This window comes from Capricornis sumatraensis, chromosome 7 (genome assembly GCF_032405125.1).
Source record: "Capricornis sumatraensis isolate serow.1 chromosome 7, serow.2, whole genome shotgun sequence".
NCBI lineage: Eukaryota > Metazoa > Chordata > Mammalia > Artiodactyla > Bovidae > Capricornis > Capricornis sumatraensis.
Genome location: NC_091075.1, coordinates 22,016,265 through 22,035,718, shown reverse-complemented (window position 1 = coordinate 22,035,718; position 19,454 = coordinate 22,016,265). Strand labels below are relative to the sequence as shown.

Sequence of the window (19,454 nt, the reverse complement as noted above, 5' to 3'; positions counted from 1 at the left end):
TAAAGTACTAGTAAAATAAAATTTAGTGTTTGCTAGAAAATGATCCCGGAGAAGGCAACGGCACCCCACTCCAGTACTCTTGCCTAGAAAATCCCATGGACGGAGGAGCCTGGTGGGCTGCAGTCCATGGGGTCGCGAAGAGTCGGATACAACTGAGCGGCTTCACTTTCAATTTTCACTTTCATGCATTGGAGAAGGAAATGGCAACCCACTCCAGTGTTCTTGCCTGGAGAATCCCAGGGACGGGGGAGCCTGGTGAGCTGCCATCTATGGGGTCACACAGAGTTGGACACGACTGAAGCGACTTAGCAGCAGCAGCAGTAGAAAATGATCCACATTCTCTTTTAAAAGTGTGTGTGTGCGTGCTAAGTCACTTCAATCATGTTTGACTCTTTGCAACCCTATGGACTGTGACCCACCAGGCTCTCCTGTCCACGGGATTCTCCAGGCAAGAATACTGGAGTGGGTTGCCATTTCCTTCTTCAGGATATCTTCCCGACCCAAGGATCAAACCCGTGTCTCCTGCACTGAGGGCAGATTCTTTACCATCTGAGCCACAGGAAAGCCAGCTATGTGCTGGTTGTATGCAAAGCACTATGCATGGAGTACTTCATTTATCTAAAAACGTAAGATGCTCAGGCAAGTATCATGTGTGGATAGTTTTGTATATACACATATAAACATGTATGTGACCATGTATGCCGCATACCCATATAATGATACATTACATAGTGCTTACAGTATATTTACTTAAATACATAACATACAAAGTTTCTGGGCAGATATTAAAACCCAGTCAATCATTTTTATTGTGGTCGTCACCGGTGGCTGCCCAATAGCCATTGCCTTTCTGTCTTGCCAACAGAACACTGATTTTGTTGAGGCAGCCATGTGCCAACCCAGGGGAGGAGTTACAATGGACCTAAATCCGTCATGGGTCTCATCCTCTGCTGCCCACGGTGGGTCTAGGGATAGGAGCCAGTTCTTGTTTGGGAATGAGAGATGAGAGGAAGTCTGCTTCAGGCTTCTGGGAGGATGTCCCTCCTCAGAAAATGAGGGTGTGCATGAGAAGAAAGCTCTTTTTGCTTCTACTCCATTGCCTCCTGCATAGCAGACTTTCAGTTGAGCATGCACTGCCTAGAGCTGTATTAGCCTCCTTGTGACAACAGGATGCAACGTTTCTGGTACACTGTGACTCAAGCGTGGCCTCTTGATTATGTCGCAAACTACAGAACCAAACCCAATACCACCCACCACTGAATTTCATGTAAATCAATAGCAGCCACCATTGTTAGGGGTTCCTGTTGCTTTCTGAGAAGGCGTTCATGACGGATACAGTTAGTTCTGGGGAGCAAGACTAAAGGGGCAGGAAAGGAGAACAGTGTCTTATTTTAATTGTGTATTGTATTGTGCTGCTTTAATTACCTATTTTATCATGTATGGACAATACTTTCAAAACTACAGCGCAACTCATCTAATCTTTTTAAAATTGCATTTCTGAATATCCGCTGTATTAATTTGGAGAAAACTGAGAGCCATAATGTTTTAAATAGTATCCTAACTCATTAGCTCACAATTCATATCTAGGCATTCTTTCACCAATGTACATATAAGCCATCCCTTGGAGTATTTGAGCAGTTAGCTAATTTTGAATTTTAACATCAAATTCTCCTTCTTTCCAAAGTATCTGTGAGTGCTTGTATGTCTCCCAAACAATATGAGTCTCACTAGCATGAGTTTGGAGGGGAGTTGTTTAGTGTGTCTACTGGGATTTACTTCCTACCCACAGTTTTTTCCTAAGTAACAGAGTGAGAATGAAGAATTGTTCCCAGTAGCTTGGGCTAAGTCAGGAGATATTTATACCAGGTAGATCATATCTGGTCTATATATACCAGATAGACCAGGATGAGGAAGAAAGGCTGAAACATTAGGCAACATGAGCTTAAGGGCTCAGTGGAGTTTCTGCAAGAAAGGACCTTTATCTTTGTATAATCTAATTGACCTTAATATCAAATTTAACCACTGTCAGCCTATGAGAAGGGTTATAACCTTTGGCATGTGCTTGTGCAGGATTCCTGGGGACAAGGCTTGTCAGGGAATCCATTATTTCCTTCCCATTTCTCCTCAGAGCTCTCACATCTTAGGCTTCTTCTCTCCCTTAAGTGAAGGTGCAGGAATTGAACAGAAGTTGGTTTTGCCACCTGGAGAAAATGACAAACTACCGCATCATGAAAGCTGGCTTCCCTGTCCTCATCTGCAATCTTTAATTAGATGGATTCAGGGTGAAGAATCAGGATGAAGACAATTAGATCCAGGCCAGTCTTAACATTGCCACTACTGTGATCCTACCCGAAGAACAGTCCTCAAATTCAGGATCCCATTCACTTCATTATTTATAATGCCATACTCTATGCCTGGTCCATCATCAAGACTTCTTGAGGTTTTCATGGTTAAAGTTCTTGAAAACCTCACTTCTTTTTCAACTCCTGGTACTCTTTCGTAACGACAGTATCCGCCTTTCCAGATCTTCATTCTCCAACTCATTTACATATGGCTGTCATAATAATTATTATTTGTCATCATATTATTCCCTATCTAAGATTTACTGAGAGATAGAAGCAAACATTTGAACAGATGGAGAGATTCAAAAAGCAATCATTTGATAACAAATGATGGGATCCACATTTTTCCATGGTAGCTCAGCTGGTAAAGAATCCGTCTGCAATGCTGGAGACACCAGTTTAATTCCTGGGTCAGGAAGAATCGCTGGAGAAGGAATAGGCTACCCACTCCAGTATTCTTGGGCTTCCCTGGTGGCTCAGAAGGTAAAGAATCTGCCCGCAATGTGGGAGACCTGGGTTTGATCCCTGGGTTGGGAAGATCCCTTGGAGAAGGGAACAGCTACCCACTCCAGTAACCATGGATAGAAGAGCCTGGCAGGCTACAGTCCATGGGGTCGGAAAGAGTTGACACAACCTAGTGACCTTCACTTTAAGTGCATATAAACTGGTAGGGATATAGATGAAATAACCATAAATCTATTATTTATTTATATTAATTTGGTTATCCTCACTATTTAAAATCACAAATATAAAATTTTAGATTATTACCTTAAAATACTTCTTTTTCTCATCACTGAAAGAAAATAACTACAGTATTTCCATTGCAGCTTCTACATCATGTCTTTGTCACAGTTACAGCTACTTTTTATCATCTAACAAAAGCAGACATGCATGGCTCTTTCTCTTAAAAGGAAGCCTGTAACAGAACCTAAAGGAGGTTCTGAGGGGAGATCAGGAGGAAAAACCTGAGTCTACAGCTCAGACTCCTTTGCAGGTGGTGCTTGGATAAGGCATTTCCCGGCAGCAGCCTCCTGGGTCTGATACACCACTTCAGTGGTCACTTAAATGCTACATTTTGGTTGAGAGGCCAAAGGAATGTCCTGATTTTAACTAGTCCCATCCACGACTCTTTACCTCAACTTACAGAAGATGCTGTGACACCTTCTGAGTTCTCAGTCTTTACCCAGTCAAGTAGAGTATAAATGGCTTTGAGACCTTTTCCTAGTAAGATGATCTCCAGAATCCCCCCACAAAAAAACAATGTTCCTTTTACAAACTGTAATAACCATTAATCTTGGAACACTGAGACTAGAATAGCCTAGAATGCGCAAACCAGAGGGAGGTCTAGGACATCAGGTCCAAAGGAGCCTGGGCCCAGCTGGCTGGGGGTAAGGAGACTGGGATGTAGAGGTGCCGCTGGGTCCCCAGTGCAGCTCCCAGATGAACCTGCAGTATTTGCCACATTGCCAGGTAGCCTATGAGGCTTATGAAAATGTGTCTGGAGAAGTGGGGCCAGCGGACCAAGGTGGAGGGTTAGGAACAGCAGGTTAAACTAGAGATGAAGGAGGGTAGGAGGCCTCTGCTTCTGTAACTGTGAGTCCTGGGTTGGCAATGATGTGATCACTGTAGAGTCTGAGTCCTGGGAACCAGGTGTTGGGGTATGTTCTGAGAATGAATTGAGAGTGGGGGAAAAAAGAGAAATAGCCTTTATGGTGCTCCTTTCATGTAATTACAGTACAACATCTGTGGGTCTACCTCTAGCTATAATAATTCAAACCTAATGAGAGTTTACTGCACAGGGCTCTATTGCCATTATATTATCAGCTATTTTCTCTTTAAAAGAGAAAGTGCATTGTCATAAGGTTACAGTGTGTGCAATTTTGTAATGATGGACTGAAATAATCAGCTTCCTACGGCCCCAGCCTGCTTCTACATACACATAACACTTAACATGGAGCTTTTACACTGAAGTGGGCTGTAACTGACTCAAACATACATGTTCTCTGGCCTGGGAATACCTGCAGATCTACAATTGTGGACTCATGAGGCCACAAGGTGCTACCGAGCATAGATTTCGGAATCAGACACACTTGAATTAGCAACCAGACTCTGTCACTTACTAGCTATGTGACCCTGTGTGAGAGCTACTTAACCTCTCAAAGTCTCAAGTTCTTCATCTGAGAACCAGGAATAGTACTGACTTACCAGTACTGTTGTTTTATTTCTAGAAAAGAAACTGAAAAATTCTACTTAGTTGTCCAACTTCACTTCCCTCTCTGCAAATAAAGGCCAAGGAATAAATAGTGTATGCCAAGTGCCAATGGCCAATCAATTACAGATATATTTTCTTTCCCCTCTGGAAAAATGCTGTTTGTCCTTCATTTAAAACTGAAGTTGGACTTAAAATAAGATAGCCTCAAGTGTTAGAACACTCTGAAACTTTTGTTTTTTAATTTTGGCTGAAAATGACTACCACTCAATACACAAAAGTTTAATGTAAAAGGATTCAAACAACACTACAGTGACAAAGTGACATGGAAACTGGATATAAAAAAAAATCATACATGCTTCAAACAGAATGCAAAATCAAAGTAATGGATAAAAAAGGATTTTATTTTAATTATACCTGCAAAACTAAAATAAAAAAGCCAAGTTTCAAAATCTCCTAAAGAATATTGACAACTGTATAATCAAATGATTTTTTTGCTTGAATAGGATTTACCACTATTTTTTTAAACTGAATATAAACATTTTAATATTTACTGTTGCATGTTACGGAGAAGACAATGGCACCCCACTCCAGTACTCTTGCCTGGAAAATCCCATGGACGGAGGAGCCTGGTAGGCTGCAGTCCATGGGGTCGCTAAGTTGGACATGACTGAGCAACTTCACTTTCACTTTTCACTTTTCACTTTCATGCATTGGAGAAGGAAATGGCAACCCACTCCAGTGTTCTTGCCTGGAGAATCCCAGGGACAGGGGAGCCTGGTGGGCTGCCGTCTATGGGGTCGCACAGAGTCGGACACAACGGAAGCGACGTAGCAGCAGCAGCAGCAGTTGCATGTTAAATTAATATTTTAAATGTTTAGTTGAAAATGGACTATTAAAAAACTCAGTATTCAAAAATGAGAATATTTCTGTATTAAATTATTCCACTACCAGAGATAAATTCTAATCCTGAAACAATGGCCCTGGGAATTTGAAGTCAAGCCAGTTGGTTACATTCCATAAAGTCCCCTCTGTCTGGCCTCCAAATCTGGGTGGGGCTCTGGCTTTGATCCTTTTGGGGATGACAGTGGCAACAGAAGCTGTCTTTCTAGGAACTTCTTGATCCAGGCCCTGCTCTGGTTTGAAAGTAAACTCCAACAGGGTTAGGCGAAGGTATCAGAGAAAAAAATGAAAAATGTTACTCTCTGATGACGCTTCTGAAGTGTTTATATTGTTTTAGTCAAGTTATAGCACAATAAAGCATTTTGCTTTAAAATCATGTATTGATCAGTATTTATTGCATATCCAAGGATATTGGATATTGTCTGCCTAATGTATCACATCATGTTGATCTTAGGTACACAGCTCCATTGGTATTTGTCCTAAAAATCTTCAGTTAATGATCAAATGTGTCACTAAAAGTTTTTATTTCAGTTTTAGAATTTCGCTTCCTTCAGTTCAGTTCAGTTCAGTTGCTCAGTCATGCCTGACTCCTTGCGACCCCATGGACTGCAGCACGCCAGGCTTCCCTGTCCATCACCAACTCCCGAAGCTTGCTCAAACTCATGTCCATCGAGTCGGTGATTACCATCCAACCACCTCATTCATTTCATTGATGGAGAGTAATTCATGAGCTTAAATCTCATTTGGTGGGGAATAATTTACATATATTTATATACTATTTTTTCCATTTTAATTTCTTTTTCCCCCCGAAGGCTTGCCCCAATATTTGAACTTGTCCTTGGTAATTGTTTAAGACACTGAGAGGGTTCCAGGACACTGAAACCCTAGGTGCAGATCATAGTGATTAGGGACACATTTTGAGATTTCTTCCCAGTTCTCTTCTTGAAGAACCCCTCTATCCCTTGGCCGACTAGAGCTCTGAGCCTATCTTTCCTATGTTTATACCAAATAAACCCAACCTTTCTTAATTAGGTGATCCATGAACCAGAACAGTCTGATTATTTTTCTCTTGAGAATCTGAACTGAGAGACACAGGCCGGGAGGTCATGTGCTTTGTGGTGATGAGGGCTTCAAGGTCCTGTGGAATGAGAGGCTGTGACAGGTATTAACAGCCGTGTGTGTGTGTGGTGCTCACACAGAGAGCCAGTCTGCAGGGAGAGGCTGGACAAGGCAGGGGAAACAGAAAAATGCGGGCAAGAGAACCTGCAGCCCCAGAACAGCTGCATAGCCCCAAAGCCTTTTCAGTTTCCAAGTCTAATTCCCGACGGGGCTCGACTGTCCTTCCTGTCTTGAATTCTGTGAGGAGCTTCTGTATAATAAATCTTTTTAACGTGAAGTAGCCAGAGTGAGGTTGTGTTCCTTGCAACCAAATGAGCCCTAAGACCTCGAGTGGAGCCTTCCTGTTTTAGAAATCCCACATGTCTGACTCCATTGACAGCAAGAGAGTATTTGCTAATGACAACCTCTCTGAAATACTTCCTCCCAAGACTTGTGGGTTCGCTCTTCTGAGACTAGCGACATTTAAAACTCAATGTTAATTACAGTATTGGATTAGATATATATGGCCTTGGAGGGAATCATACCATCATAATTTGTAATTTAATTCCTTCATAGAGAGTGCGTTGTAAAATTTATGACTCACTTTACATTTGCCCTACTCTTTTCAATATGAACATGCTTCATTTTCCTTGAAGAACAGCAGCTATTGACTAGCTTTGTCTCCTCCTGGCGTCTGTTAACATTTACCATCTTCCCTGAGCAGTAGGCGTATTCTTGTCATGGTGATTTTCTCCTTCTAAAGTTTGCTAAACAAGAGCTGGGAGTCTTAGCATTCTTGTCCAGCTTCAACTTATTTGGGATCCAGCAAAGGACTATTTCTGCTGTGAAGTCAGTTCATTTATCTTTTACCTAAGGGATGTGTGTACTCAGTCGCTCAGTTATGTCCAACTCTTTGTGACCCCGTGGACTGTACTCTGTCAGGCTCCTCTATCCAGGCAAGAATACTGAAATGGGCTGCCATTTCCTGTCTCAGGGGATCTTCCCAACCCAGGGATCAAACCCATGTCTCTTGCATTTCCTGCATTAATAGGCAGGTTCTTTACCATTGTGCCACCTGGGAAGCCCCTACCTAAGGACAGGTAAAAGTAAAATGAACTTGGGGAGATACACAAATAGGAGAATGAAATATATGTGATAAAAATAACTGTGGTAAAGACATGAGTTAAAAATTCACCTTGTGGAGAAAACACACATGACCGCATAGGTTCTGAAAAATGCCCCAAAACCTAATGGCTTAGCTTGAAGTTTCCTGTGAGATCATTTGCCTTTTCTTGATGTCTCTACAAATAAGGTCATTCATAGCCAAGGTGTGTGCTGTTTTAACAGCCACAATTACGATGCTTCCAACCTTGTCCTGGTGGACACAGTTCACTCTCTTTCCCTCTACTTCTGTTAATGAATAACAGTAAGGCTTTCCAGGTGACCCAGTGGTAAAGAATTCACCTGTCAAGCAGGAGACGCAAGAGACTCAGTTTTGATCCCTGGGTCAGGAAGATCCCCTGGAGGGGGAAATGCCAACTCACTCCAGTATTCTTGCTTGGGAAATCCCAAACAGAGGAGTTTGGTGGGCTACAGTCTGTGGGGTCACAAAGAGTCAGACAGGACTGAGCATGCGTGCACAAAGAGCAGAGTACACGATGGGCAGAATCAGGCTCTGAAGCCAAACTGCCTGGTTGGTTTTGTTTTTGTTTTAATTCTTTCCTTATTCATTTATTTATTTTGGTTGTGCTGGGTCTTCATTGCTTTGCATGGACTTCCTCTAGTTGCAGTGGGTGGGTCTGCTCTTCGTCGTGGTGCGCGGGCGTCTCACTGCAGCGGCTTCTCTTGTCGCAGAGCACAGGCTCCAGGCACATGGGCTTCAGCAGTTGCCGCACTCGGGCTCAGCAGCTGTGGCTGATGGGCTTAGCTGCTCCACGGCATGTGGGATCTTCTTGGACCAGGAATCGAACCGGTGGCACCTGCTTTGCTGGCAGATTCTTAACCTCTGTACCACCAGGGAAGTCCCAAACTGCCTAGTTTTGGATTCCAGCTTCACCACTGAACAGCTGTGGACCTTGCAAGTTACTTAACCTCTTTGTGCCTCAGTGTTTTAATATGTAAAATGGGAGAATACTACTACCTACCTCACAAGAAGGATGTGAGAAGTAAATGAGTGCTGGTATAATATATGTGCTCAAGAAAGCCAGTCATCATTGGGAGGGTTGTTAGTATTATTTGAGCAAGTCGAGGATAGACGGTATGAGAGAGAATGGAAAGTTGGGTTGTAATCTCCCATCAGAAGTTTACACTTTCCACTGGATAACATAGGTGAGGGGAGCAAGAGTCATGAAATCAGGCTTTACTTCTTACTAGCCCTCTGACCTGAGCCACATGACAACTTTTCCAAGCCCTGGTTTGCTTACCTAAAATTGGGCATCATAATGGGATCTACCTCATCATATGGAGAAGGAAATGTTAACCCACTCCAGTATCTTGCCTGGAAAATCCCATGGTCAGAGCAGCCTGATGGGCTACAGTCCTTGGGGTCACAAAGAGTCGACTATGACTTAGCAACTGAGCGTGCACTCACCCACGCCATCACAAGTGCTCAAACCTAGTTATATACACAGTGCAGAGCAGAATTTAAGTTCCAAGTGAGTATCCACGGTCATAAGAAAATGCTGTAAGGATTCTGAAACAGGAATGCTGCTTCGGTGTCCCCGAAGTATAACTGGCAATGAATGGACAGAAACACAGAGTAAAGCAAAGCCAAGTTCAATGCCCACGTTCTGTACAGACCCCCACACAAAACTCTGCTCTTCGCCCCACCCTAGGAAAGGAAGTAAGAATAGCCAATAAACTTTTTGTATCTTTAACTGCTTTAAGATTTTTATCTCTGATCTTACCAGTATCATTTAGATATGGTTTCCTTTATAACATCCTACTTGGAGCTCATGATGCTTTTTAAATCTGGCTTGATATTTTTTCAGAAATTTTGGAAAATTCTCAGTCATTATCTCTGCATACCTTTATTCTGTCCCATTCTCTCTGTCCTGCTGTCTCTCTCTCTCATTCTGGGTTTACAGGTCCATATATTTTAGACTTTTTCACCTGTCCCTGATGTCACTCATACTCTTTTGTGTATTTTCCATCCTTTTGTCTCTCCATGATTCAACCTAGATGCTTTCTTCTTATTTACTCGATTCTTGTTCAACTGTATCTAATTGTTATTTAAACCTATTCACTGTATTCTTAATATCAATTATTGTGTTTTGAATTCTAGAATTGTCTTTTTTAACTTTTATCTTCATTTCCTATTCTCTCTCAGTTTTATCATTCTGGCCTTCTAATTTCTTAAACGTGTTAATCCTAATTTTCAAAAATTCTTACTGAATAACTCTAAAGTCCATACTCCCTATAAGCCCATCTCTGTCATTTTCTCTTTTCCTTTGAATCTCATCTTTTTATGTGCTTGATACTTTTTAACTGATTGCTAGATTGTGCAATAGAACATTCAGAGATAATTTGTGGTCATCAGTTCAGTTCAGCTCCGTCGCTCAGTCGTGTCCGACTCTCTGTGACCCCATGAATCGCAGCACGCCAGGCCTCCCTGTCCATCACCAACTCCCGGAGTTCACTCAGACCCGCGTCCATCGAGTCAGTGATGCCATCCAGCCAGCTCATCCTCTGTCGTCCCCTTCTTCTCCTGCCCCCAATCCCTCCCAGCATCAAAGTCTTTTCCAATGAGTCAGCTCTTCGCATGACAGGTGATGTTATTTCCCTCCAGAAAGGGTTTGGTTTGCCTCTGGCAAGCAGCTGTGCTAGAGTACTAGCAGACACAGATCACCTAGGCAATCAGGCTCTGATCTTTGTGAGGCTAGTCTCTACCCATCCAGCATACTCTTATTCTTGGAATATACCCCTTTGAGATTCCAAAACAGCCCCTAGAGGGGCAGGGGTTGCTGGTTTACCAGGTCCCATCCTCCTTGGCAAGCTCTGACCTCTAATATTTCTTCCCATGACCCACACATCTGTGGCAAGCTCTACTCAGGGTCCAGTCTCTCAGGTCCCACTTTTAGAACTGGCATTTGCATGAAGAAGAAAAGGGGCTTCCAGGGTGGCACAGTGGTAAAGACTCCGCCTGCCAATGCAGGAGACACTAGAGACGCGGGTTCAATCCCTGGATTGGGAAGATCCCCTGGAGTTGGAAATGGCAACCTACTCCAATATTCTTGTCTGGGGAATCCCATGGACAGAGGAGCCTGTCAGGCTACAGTCCATGGGGTCACAAAGTTGGAGGTGACTGAGCACACGTGCCCACACACACACACACACAGAAAAGAAAAGCAGTGAATTTCACACTCATTTGTTTGGGCTTCCCTCTGTCCCCATATCCAGAGCCTACTAACCCAGTTCCTTACCACCTAGGTGACATTTCTAATTCTCAAACAGAGGGTTGGTTCAAAACATCCTTTTCCACCATTGTTAGAACTGGAACTCTTGTCTTTGATTTTGTTGCATATCTCGTGTTCTTACCCTTCATATTCCAAGCGGCATGAATATTTCTGAAAAATTAATAATAAATGTGATAATGTTCCAACCAGCTTGTCAAACTTTTAATGGAGAAAATAAATGTTAAAGACACAGGTAGATCAGCAGGAAAGGAGAGAAACATACCTAAGGAGACCCACACCTTTCCCACATATGGTAAGGCCAACATATTCCTTCATGTTATAAATCCCATTATCAGTAACTTGAGGAATCTTTAGTTGTATGACCCCTTTAGTTTCCAGGATGTTACTAAAGTCCTTGGGAGCCTTTACTCCTTATCTGTAAATTTTTTTTTTATTTTTACATTTAAAAAATTTTATTTGAAGTATAGATGGTTTATAACATTGTATTAATTTTTGCTGTATAGCAAAGTGATTCAGTTTTATATATATACATTTTTTAAAAATATGCTTTTCTGTTATGGTTTATCATAGGATATTGAATACAGTTCTCTGTCCTATACAGTAGGAACTTGTTGTTATCCATTCTCTATCTAATAGCTTATGTCTGACCTATTAGATTTTAATCTCCTTTCTCCTAGCTCATCCTGGGGTTACTTTTGATGAGTTAAAAAGATGGACTCACTACCATACAAAAGGCAACAGCATGGTGACCATAATCTGTTTTATAGGTTTTGTAGGATTTTGTTTTGTTTGTTTTTAGAAAACAAAACCAAATTAAATGACTCCGAGGGATGAGGCCCACCTGAAAGGTTGGATAGGACATAGCTATAACACGGTACGACACACACAAGAGTTAGGCAGTAGATACCTGTTCAAAATAAATCTCTCTCCGAGACTATAAAGAAACTTGAGCTGCTTGCACCAAGGGTTGACATGAGCCGAGAAAACATCTCCCGCCTGATGGGGGGAATTTGGTGCTGCTCCTAGAAACTGAACCTGGGTATCAAACACAGTCAGTGTTTTCATTGCCTTCTTTTGAGTTGGTATGTTCCACTTTCATCTTTAATTCATTAAAAATAATAAACTCTTTATGTCTCTAGTCCAGGTGAATCCCTCCTTCTCTGGAAGCTTTAGTTGGCTAGACTGTTGGCAGAATTCATACCTGTTGTTGAAAGACAGGAGCCTCTGCTTCCAGCCTCTATGAGAGTAAGGGACAGGAAATCCCTGTGGCAAAAAAAAAAAAAAAGCCGTGTTCATAGGAATGCAGAAATGGTCCAGCATTCCTTTCTGTCTCAGATGCTGTGTCAAGAGACAGAGGTGCAGGCCCTCCAAAGCTTTATATTCAGATAAAGTATGAGCATGGATGGTGGTCCCGATCATTAATGATGGAATTATATCAATACTTCTATGTTAGGCTTACTTTTCCTAACAGCAACTGTTCATTGAAAGTTTTCTCCGTACTAGGGACGGTAATGATGGCATTATATTTTCACAGTAACTCTGCAAGACACATGTTGGTTGTTTTATATTCTTTAATGAGATAGTCAGGAAGAAATAAGGTTTATTATACTCACAGGTCCTAGAGGCAGGAGGCACACCAAGCAAGGCCAATGGGAAAAAACAGGGTGGTTAGAAGGCAGAAGACAGGAGTTGGGGTGGAGGAAGCACTTAGGCTACTTTATTGAGGTGATCATGCAAAAGGCAAGGCAGAGCAGGGTAACAGTTTAGGACTGGCAAGTTGGAATGTTGGCTCTGACCTGTACAGTGATCCCTAGTTCCTGGCACCTGGCCCTGGGATAATTAAAGCTGAGGAATATTGCCTCTGGGGTGGATTGAATATGCACCAGATAGAAGAGATAGGGCTCTGGAAGGTTAGTTTGCATATCAAAGTCATGCTCCAGGCTGGGCCCTTTGCCTTCTGTAAGAATCAGCTAGACCAGGGAGGGGCAGTCTCTCTGCAGCCAGAATGGTTTCTTATGATGTCAAAACATCAAAATACACAGGAAATTATGTATACACAATACATTAGTATTCCTTTATAACAGAAGAGGAAACTGAGGTTCAGAGAGGTCCGGTTAGAGCTCAACTGGTATTTATCAGAGTAAGATTAAACTTGAAGCCTGAACAACCGTTAAGTGCTATCCTGCATTAATTTTTCCTTAAGTAAAGTTCTTCCAAGTCACAGTATTTCCAGATATGTATTGAAACAAACAAGACAATACTGCTAGAGTGATTTGATTTCTTTGATGGATTATCTTGTAAATTAATACATTGTAGTTAATATGCACATTTACCAGAGTTGAAGACATTGTAATTAAAAACATTCATCAAGCAATACTTTCAGCTGTTCAATTTTCACAAATTTATATTTCGTCTTATTTGCACTGGGGAGTAGGGCTTTGCCCATTCAGTAGACCATACAGCTTGTCGGTATACTGTATGATGTTTTGTTTTCTCCAGCTGGGACATGCGTGAGTCACTTCAGTCATGTCCAACTCCATGAGACCCCATGGAGTGTAGCCCACCAGGCTCCTCTGTCCATGGGATTCTCCAGGCAAGAATACTGGAGTGGGATGCCCTGCCCTCCTCCAGGGGATCTTCCCAACCCAGGGATCAAACCCACATCTCTTACATGTCCTGCATTAGCAGGTGGGTTCTTTATCATCTGGGACAGACAAGAAAACATGGTCTTCACTCATTTAGGTTTCACATAAGAAACTTCCCAACAAAGAGCTGTGAGGTCTTGGAGTTGTATTCATACCTTCACTTAGAAAAAGTTAATCTATTCTATGGAAGACAGATTTTATTGTTTGAATGGGGGGGGGGCGGTTTGCAAAAGTGAACTGTTACAAAGAATGCGAACTATCTATATTACAGGTAAGCTAGAACAATTCAAAAATTAAAGAATTTCTGGAGAACATAACTCAGTGTTAGAAGCAGGGAAAAAATTTTTTTGATGGAAAATCCTAAAACAATTAAGCTACAGCTTTTAGATCAAACCTAAATCTTAATAGTTGGGAGACTATATTTTTATCTTTTTACTTGTTGAACTTATTTTGGCCTTGTTTCTTTCCAAAATGAACTTGGAGAAAAACCTCAAGAAATGATAATATAAAATAAGGGTACTAAAAGAAAACTCTGTTTCTTCCTACTCACAACACTTCTGACACCAAATGTGTGGGCTTTCCATGCCAGGCAGTTCTCCAGTTCTCTGGGACACCAGCTGGGTGCCCTGCAATTTAATTCATTAAATTGCACTAACTACCCAGAGTTAGCAAAAACTCCACAAGTTAAGGGCTCAGCCCATAAGACTGTCCCCACTTTAGACACTTGTCATTTGTCCCAGCTTGTCACTGGAACTTCTGACTAACCAGCTCTAAACCAGAGGTTCCCATGACTCTCTCATTGAGTTTGATACTTTGCTAGAATGGCTCACAGAACTTAAAGAAATACTTTACTTACTGTCACCAGTTTATTATAAGGGATATAGCTCAGGAACAGCCAAGTGGAGATACAAAGGGCAACATATGTGTGAAAAGGTGGGTAGCTGCATGCCCTCTCCAGATCACTACCCTCCTGTTATATGGATGCCTTCAACAATCTGGAATCATTCTGAACCCCAGTCCTTTAAACCTTTATGGAGACTTCCTTATGTAGCCATGGCTGATTAAACCTTTAGCTATTAACTCAGTCTCCAGCCATTCTCCCCTCCTCAGAGATCTCAGGATGGGGCTGAAAGTTCCAACCATCTAATCACATGGTTGGTTCCTCTAGCAACCAGCCCCCATCCTAAGGTATCTAGAGTTCCATCGAGAATCACCTCATTAACTTAAACACAAGTATGATCAAAATGGGGTTTCCCTGGTGGCTTAGCAAAGAAGAAAACGCCTGCCAGTGCAGGAGACATGGGTTCAATCCCTGGGTCGGGAAGATCCCCTGGAAAAGGAAATGGCAACCTACTCCAGTATTCTTGCCTGGAAAATCCCATGAAGAGAGGGGCCTGGCAGAATACAGTCCATGAGTTTGCAAGAATTGGACACAATTTAGGGTCTAAACAACAACATGATCAAAAGGGACTTATCGTGAATAACAAAAGACACTCCACTCACCCTTAATCATTCAGGTGATTACAAAGGTTTTAGAAGCTCTGTGCCAGGAACATGAACAGAGACCAAATATACATTTATTACATTGAACCCAGGTCTCCCACATTGCAGGCGGATTCTTTACCGTCTGAGCCACCAGGGAAGCCCATTATATCACAGCATTTTAGGAAATAAAACAGAAAGAGAAAATTGGGACCAGTGAATGAAAGAAATAGGCACACACGCTTATCCACTCCAAGAGTTTAAATAACTCGAGGCAGAATTTAACTCTGAGGTTCACAGTAGACACTTTAAAATTGTATTTAAATAATTTATATAATATAGATATAAAATTTTATAACAATTATATATCATATATATCACATAATATATTATATAATAATAAATATATATATAATGTATTTACTCCCATGTTTACATGAGAATTTTAATCATCCATAATTTAAAGTAAATATATTAAACATAACTGCCACATAAAATTTAATTTTAACTTAAAAATTTAATTATTTGAGGAAAATTAATAGTAAAATTACAAACCCTCTCTTTTAAAAAATTTTTAATAGATTTATTTTTTAGAGCAGTTTTAGATTCACAGCGAAACTGAAAGGAAGGTTCAGAGATTTTCCATATATTCCCTTCCCCTCCTCATTATCAGTGTCCCCCACCAAAGTGGTACATTTGTTACAGTCAGTGCACCTACATTGACACGTTATAATCGCCCAAAGTCCATAGTTTACACTAAGGTTCACTCTTGATATTGTACATTCTGTAGGTTTCAGCAAATGTATAATGGCATGTATCGCACAATCACCATATGATACAGAATAGTTCCACCACCCTAAAAATTCTCTGTGCTCTGTTCATCATCCCCTTCTCCTTGTCAACACTTGGCAAACACTGATCTTCTTACTGTCTCCATAGTTTTCTGGAACCTACTCTTAAAAGGGAAACTTGATACAGTAAGTATTTGTCAGAAAATAGAAGACAAAATTTTCTCCAAAGAAACACATTTACTGGCCTGAAGTTCTGTAAGAAATTAATTACCTTAAGGGATGGAGACAGATATATCAGATAACATCCATGACAATCTTCCAGAAAGTACAGGTGCAGATCTTATTTAGCTGTATCCTATAATAAACTCATTAAAGCTGTAAACCCAATTTAGTAAGAGTCTTCCAGGTTCCAAGTTAAATTCCAAGAGACTAACTTGATTGAGTTAATGTTTGGGAAAACCACAGGGGTTGTTAGATAGCACACCCCCTACCTAGACTGGCTTCTATAAATATCATTTAAGAAGGATTTCTATAAGCACCAAAGTTTTGACTAAAGAATGGTCTTCCATGTTGTTTGAGAACAGAGCCACGCTTTAGAGACCAGAAGAGTAGGTTGATAATTTCGTAGGAAAGGTGAAAAGCTTAACTAGTACTTCCCCCATGTGGCAGTGATATGCAAGAGTATTTTAGGCAACTGAATTTGCTCAATTACTTTGATAAAAGCTAAACTGAGATTACAGATTCACAACATAGCATTATCAGAGCAGGTTTAGGCATAGAAAATGTTAAGGCAAGTGTTTGAAGATGCCTGTCTTGGTCATAAAAGAAAATCTTAGAGAAGCATTTAATTCCCAGTAGTAAAACCTTCCCTTGAGTTGAGTCAGTGTTTGTTGAGTACTTACTACATGTACCAGCTGTTTGATTAGGTATTATATACAGTTTACTTAATTTAATTGGGTGAGTTATATGTTAAGAATTCCCAAGTAGATATATTGGCCCACTGTATGATGAAAATCAGTGACTAAGTGAATTTTGGAGAATGATTTCCAAGTACAATGATTTTTCAGTGATGTCATAGTTAAATGTTAGGCTTTCTTTCTGCCAGTAGTTAAATACAAAGTTCACTGATTTCTTGAGGCAAAGACAATGCTAGGTGTTCAATGAAAAGTTTTCATTTTCCTCCTTGGCACACTGGAAAAATATACTTTCCAAATTCTCTCGAGTTAAGTTGGAGCCATGTAAGTAGGTAGTAGCCAGTGGAGTGCCACAACCCCCCAGGAATGATCGCCTGGGCTCTCTCTCTCCCTTGGCCTTGTGGCTACAGGAGGAGAACTCCAGAAAGACACAACTGCAGGACAGAAGGAGCCCAGATCCCTGAAGAGCCACTTGCAAAGGACCACTTAGGAAAACTGTCCAACCTGCCTTAAATCTGTGCACAAATGAAAGGAATTTAATTGTGTTAAGCCAAACACATTGTGAGTAATGTGTTAAAGGAGCTAGCTAGTGTTACCCCGCCTGGTTTTGTGATACTAAAAATGTATTGACAACACAGAAGAATCTTTCTATTTTATACATAAAAACATGAATACAATTTTTAAAAATTTGCATCAGATCATGCCCAGGTGGTACAGTGGTAAAGAATTCACCTGCCAATGCAGAAAACATAAGAGATGTGGGTCCAGTCCCTGGGTCGTGAAGATCTCCTGGAGTAGGAAATGGCAACTCACTCCAGTATTAAGATACAAATTTAAGAGCTGAAAGTTAGGAAACTGAACATAACTATTTCATAACTCTTGAAGCTTCTTTCTAATTTGTTGGTTGAGCCACTCATGCCTATTTCAGTTCTTCTGGTGATGTTTAAAACAGAACCGAAGGCCCATCAAACAGTCTTCCACTGTCACTGCAGAATTATTTGAAGATGGATGAGAATTACTGGCACTAAAGATAGTGGTCCCTCCATATCGACAGGGACTGCTTCCAGGACCCCCATGGATACCGAAATCCACAGATGCTCAAGACCCTTAAAAAGATTGTAGTACAGTATATGGCCCACATCTGCAGATTCAACCAATGGTGATCCATCTTTGGTTCCATCTCTCGTGACAACTCTACTGGCCTAATGTCCAAGGCCTCTGCAAGGGACATGCCCAGTTATAAGAGGCACTGAACTCAGGTCGGTCCAATGCTATGGTTTACCATCAGGCACAGGTGGTTCTCCTTGTCTAAATGCAGTTTACCAATCAGGGGTCCATTTTTACCAGCAACATAGTAACATAGTTCACAGATCACCTTATCAGGTTGCCAGGGGAACAGTGCTAAAAAGTTAGCACATAAGGTCAAATTCTCATGCAGAAGGGGAAAGGATTTTGTTAGCCCTTTACCCACATAAAGGTTTCTGTCAACTTGATTGCAATGGATTCTTTCAGTATATTCCTGGCTTGTACTTGCTAATCATTTATTTAGGGCTTTTGCATTGATAGTCACATTTGTATATGTGTGTGCTGCTGCTAAGTCGCTTCAGTTGTGTCCGACCCTGTGCGACCCCATAGACGGGAGCCCACCAGGCTCCCCCGTCCCTGGGATTCTCCAGGCAAGAACACTGGAGTGGGTTGCCATTTCCTTCTCCAATGCATGAAAGTGAAATGTGAAAGTGAAGTCGCTCAGCCGTGTCTGACTCTCAGCGACCCCATGGACTGCAGCCCACCAGGCTCCTCCATCCATGGGATTTTCCAGACAAGAGTACTAGAGTGGGGTGCCATTGCCTTCTCTGTATATGTGTGTATGTTTGTGCATATATGAAAACACTTTTTCTGGGTGTAGATATCAATGACTTCTCAGGAATAATTTTTAAGTGTTTCTTTTTTGATACTTTTAGAAGAATTTACATAGTATTGGAATTATCTATTCGTCAAAGAGGTGGTATGCTGTGGTTATGGTATTAACTACAGCTGCTGTTTACAGGCTGGAAAGCTTGTAACACATGTTATTTTATAAAATCATTACTTATGCTCACGTGGAAGGTACATTATATATCCAGATAAAGGGGATATCATTATAAAAAATGAAAATCTTTGTATATGTGATGCTCCTTGTTGTTTTTATAAGGTATCTTAAGAAAAAGGTGGGCTCAGGCAAGGACTAGCTGTTTTTGCAAGCAGAAATGGCAGGAAATGAGAATGTCCAGAAATTTCAGGCCTCCCAGGGTTGAAAAAGACAACTGCTTTTATGTCCTGAACATTAATATAAATATAGGGATCCACGCCTTGTGGTAAGGATCAGGGTAAGGCTGTCACCTTCCCAAACAACCCTATTATTTAAGCTAGCCTCAAGGTGGCCTCCATTAAGATGAAAGAGTTAAGTATGGACACAAGGAAGCAAAGAAATAAAGCAGGCTTAAGAACTAGAACTAGAAAAGACTTTGGTTATGGTTATCTGCACAAGGAACTGACTGGAAACAATTAGAAGCCTATTAGGGTTTTAAGGAAATCTTAAAGCCACAGAAACCTTAATTCTGGCCTGAAAATGTGCTGTCTCTGTTAGCTCCTTTAAAGAAACAGTCAGGCCTCCAA

At 41.2% G+C, this 19,454-nt stretch overlaps 1 non-coding gene across 1 annotated transcript; it reads left to right on the top strand.

The window, feature by feature from the left end:
- The first annotated feature begins 3,944 nt into the window (after positions 1-3,944).
- LOC138082467 (small Cajal body-specific RNA 18) lies at positions 3,945-4,027 on the top strand. Its single transcript, XR_011145097.1, has one exon. It is a non-coding gene; the product is annotated as a small Cajal body-specific RNA 18 (non-coding RNA).
- Positions 4,028-19,454: the final 15,427 nt, after the last annotated feature.